Here is a 4,785-nt window from a genome sequence, read left to right on the forward strand (position 1 = left end):
TACTGCAGCATTATTTATAATACCCAAGATATGGAAGCAACCCAAGCATTCATCGACAGATAAATGGATAAAGAATACGTGGTATGTATATATAGAGAGATGCAGTATATATATCATAAAATATTAGGTATAAAAAATAATGAAATCTCCCATTTGCAACAATATAGATAGACCTATAGGTTATAATGCTAAGTGAAATAAATCAGTCAGAGAAAGACAAATACCATATGATTTCACTCATATGTGAAATTTATGAGACAAAACAAATGAACAAAGGAAAGAAAGAAACAAACAAAAAAATAAGATCTTAAATGCAGGAACAAACTGGTGGTTACCAGAGGGGAGGTGAAGGAAGGGGATGAGTAAAATAGATCAAGGGGATTAAAAGTACACTTACTTATCTTGATGAGCACTGAGTGATATATAGAATTGTTTAATCATTATATTGTACACCCAAAACTGTACATTAATTATCCTTCAATAGGGACACCTGGGTGGCTCAGTGGGTGAGCCTCTGCCTTTGGCTCAGGGCGTGATCCCAGGGTCCCTGGGAGTCCCACATCGGGCTCCCAGCATGGAACCCGCTTTTCCCTCTGCCTGTGTCTCTGCCTCTCTCTCTCTCTCTCTCTCTCTCTCTGTATCTCATGAATAAATAAATAAAATCTTTAAAAAGATTATCCTTCAATAAAAAATAATAGAAATAATAGAAAGAAAACACTTGTGGAAAAAGGCTTTGAATATGATTTAAAGCAAACTTTAGTAAAAAAGTAAATAAATAAAAATAAAGCAAACTTTATTAGGGGTACCTCTTCTATCCGAGGCAAAGTATCCTATTGTATTTATTCACTATTACTTTGACTTAAAGAAAATCAAATGTAGAAGATTTGAAAACACTGATATCCTACCATGTAAAAATAGCCACTATCAATCATAGGATATTTTCCTTCCAGTTTATCCTTCTTATGCAATATGTGTGTGTCCATTGAGTCATTGGTGTCCATACGAGCGTGAACCATCTAACAAGTGGAAGTTCATGACAGAGAACGGGTGTGAACACGGACACCCTCTAACCCAACTGTGCAGATTTGCAACAAAGGGATGGACACCATGTTAACATCTGGTTTTACTTTGAATTCCTATTTACCACTGTTCCTTGGGTGTGTGCTTACAGGAGTTGAGCTTTTCTAAGGCTTTATGGTAGTATTATCAAATGCAATAAAATATCTCCTTGTTTCTTAAAAAAATTCATTTATGTAAAGGTAGGGGAAACAAAACTTGTGGCATATTTAAAATAGTGTCTAGAGTTTTCATCAAGGTTCTTATTACAGGTGGCATAGTTGTAGCTATAACATTTTAGCATCCTATAATGACTGGCTATGTAGCAATTACAGTTACCTCACATATTTGGAAGAAGAAGTATCGCTTTGAAATCTAAGCCAAGGACTAGAGGTTAAGAAGCCCCAAGTATAAATCCAGCTTTGATGACAACTGTAAAAAGTGTCCTCTGGCAAATAATTTAGTTTGTTTTCTTTTTTTTATTATTATTTATTTTTATTTTATTTATTTAGCTTGTTTTCTTGTGTTATTCTTTTTCTTTTTTTTTAAGATTTTATTTTTAAATAATCTCTACAGCCAACATGGGGTTCAAATTTATAATTCCAAGATCAAGAGTCACACGCTCTATTGACTGAGCCAGCCAGGGGCCCCATTTTTTATATTATTCTTAATTTTTATTTTACCATCTGTGTAATGAGCACAAGAATGCTACTAGCATCTCGTTACCACTGAAGAACTTGGATGATATAATAATCAATTGAGTACCAAATGTCTCCTATGTGCACAGCAACACTTGGTGCCCCAGGGAACCCAAGAGCACTACAGTGTTCCTCCCCTCAAGGATCTACAGGTCTTAAGGGACCATGGAGGCTGTGTATGGTGCTTTGAATGGTGCCTGACAAACAGCCCTCAACAAATGTTCACTCATTTCTGGGGAGCCTGGGTGGCTCTGTTGGTTAAGTGTCTGCCTACAGCTCAGGTCATGATTCCAGGGACCTGGGATCAAGCCCTGCATGGGGCTCCCTGCTTCTGCCTCCCTCTGCTACTCCCCCTGCTTGTGCTGTCTCTGTCAAATAAATCAATTAAATCTTTTTTTAAAAAATGTTCACTCATTTCCTTCTCATACCTCCTGAATCTAGCTTCTGCCCAGGGCTAGAATCCCTGATTCCAGGCCTGATAGAACATTTTCTGAAATAGATTCCTCCCAGCCTCCACTAGACTGTCAATACCATGAGAACAGAAAAAAAAAAAAAAAAATACTGTGAGAACAGGGACCAGGTCTTATTCACACTCCATCTCTAGTGCCCAAGACTATGCCTACCATGTGAAATGTGCTCAATACATTTTGTTAAGTGAATCACCCTTCCAAGGAAACTCATTTTTTTTTCCTTTTTTAAAAGATTTATTTGAGAAAGAGTGAAAAAGAGAGAGCCCATGAACAATGAGGAGGGGCAGAGGGAAAGAGAGAAGCAGGCTCCCCAAAGAGCAGGGAGCCTGATTCCAGGACCCTGGGATCATGACCTCAGCCAGAGGCAGCCCCTTGACCAACTGAGCCACCCAGGTGCCCCAAGGAAACTCATTCTATTCTTGACTTACCCTTATTGTTAAAGAAGTGAGCTGAACTCTGCCTTCCAACCACTTAAATTCACTGGTTTTCTTGCCTAATCTAAGCAGTTCTTAATCAATGTAAGCTCCCTTTCTACCTCCTCTTCTTGCCTTTCTGACACCATTGACCTCAGGAATATCATAAGAGACTATTTAAATCCTTTACTGAAATCCATTTACTACTGGCTATATCTTCAGTGTTCTAATCCATTAGTCAAATTATTAAAAACTCACAATGTAATTGAGGAAATCCGTACTGAAACAGGAAACAAAGAGGTATCAAAGCCTTGAAATGTGATGAGTAAGTGCAGTCAGACAGGAGTAAATTCAGTAGTTCAGAAAAAGGAACTATCTTTAGGGTATAGAAGAGTCAGAAGAGAGTTTCTGCAGTTCTTGGGCTGGATCACTTATTCATTCATTCATCTTAAGACCTAGATGAAGCAAACAACAGTACTTTCCCTCATGAGTTCACAATCTGGTGGAGGAGACAGATAACTAGGAAGTGAATTAATAAAATGAAGACAATGTGATGCTATGAAGAAAAACACAAACACAAGGTACTATGAAGGAGAGCAATGATGTGGGATAGGTAGGGGACAAACCAGCTTTAGAGAGAAGGGGGGGGGGTTAGGAAGCCTCTCTGAGGAGACATGATGAAGGAGCCCATAACAGAAGAACATTCCAGGGGCACCTGGATGGCTCAGCAGCTGAGCGTCTGCCTTTAACTCAGGTCATGATCCTAGGCTCCTAGGATGGAGTCCCACATCAGGCTTCTTGCAGGGAGCCTGCTTCTCACTCTGCCTATGTCTCTGCCTCTCTCTGTGTGTCTCTCATGAATAAATAAATAATAAAATCTTAAAAAAACAAAAAAAACAGAAGAACATTCCAGACTGAGAGAGCAGCAAGTTCTGAGGCCTCAGAGGAAGATTTGGCAAGGAGGAGCAGAAGAGGTAGGGAAGAGCTTAAGAAAAAGCAAGGGTGGGAGGGTTTTGTGGCGTGGTTTGGGGGACAAATGTTAGAAACAGTAGAGTGGGGGATCCCTGAGTGGCTCAGTGGTTTAGCACCTGCCTTTGGCCCAGGGCGCGATCCTGGAGCCCCGGGATCGAGTCCCGCATCGGGGTCCCGGCATGGAGCCTGCTTCTCCCTCCGCCTGTGTCTCTGCCTCTCTCTCTCTCTCTCTCTCTCTCTCTATCATAAAATAAATAAATAAATAAACAAACAAATAAATCTTTAAAAAAAAGAAAAAAAACAGTAGAGTGTTGAGAAAGGAACAAAAATCCTAATCCAAAACTTGTTTTTATGAAAACTATTCGATAATAGTATTTAAGCAAACATCCAGCTCAACATCTTTTGTGTGCTATTCCAAATACTTGAGCATTACTTTATAGACATACACATGTAAATACATTCTCAAATATGTAAATATTTTGTATGTTCCCGAGAGGATTCAAAGCAACTTACAGAAATACAACAGGAAATAAATGAGTTAAATAACTGGAGTGGAGGTGAGGAGTTAAAGGCAAACAGGAGAAGGAAAATATACTAAAGTCAACCTTTATGATTTGATATACAAAAGTGCACGTTATACAGTTCTAAACAATAGCTAGATCTGGGCTGAATCTTTGATTCTGAGCTTCCAGGAACAAAGCAGTAAGAAAATGTGAACTAGTAAGAAATTCAGTATCCCTATGATAGAAAATGAAGTAGTTCTTTTAGGAAAATATGTAGGTGTAGCTTCCTTGTATTAAGCTCTGAGAAAAATGTTCTTTCATTATGAGTCACTCTATGACATAATGGTCAAAGTCCTCAACAATATCCCCACAATAAATACCACAGCAAGAATTCTAAGGTCATCACTTATAACCAACTTTTGAGTGTGTAAAGCCAAAGTGCAACTCTGTGAAAAGCAATTCTATAAGGGACCAGAGGCAGTTTAGCTATAAACTATTTTGGCAGCTATAAATCAGGGATAACATTTAGAATGTCTGGAGAAATGGATGGATTACTTATCCTTCAATCCTGAATGAGTATTACTTCTTTCACTTGAGTCTTTGATGAATAATGAATAATGTACAGTAGAGTTTGAAGTTCTCTAACTAGAATGGAAATGGTCTTTGCAGCTAA

Source organism: Nyctereutes procyonoides, unplaced genomic scaffold (genome assembly GCF_905146905.1).
Source record: "Nyctereutes procyonoides isolate TBG_1078 unplaced genomic scaffold, NYPRO_anot_genome, whole genome shotgun sequence".
Taxonomy (NCBI): Eukaryota; Metazoa; Chordata; class Mammalia; order Carnivora; family Canidae; genus Nyctereutes; species Nyctereutes procyonoides.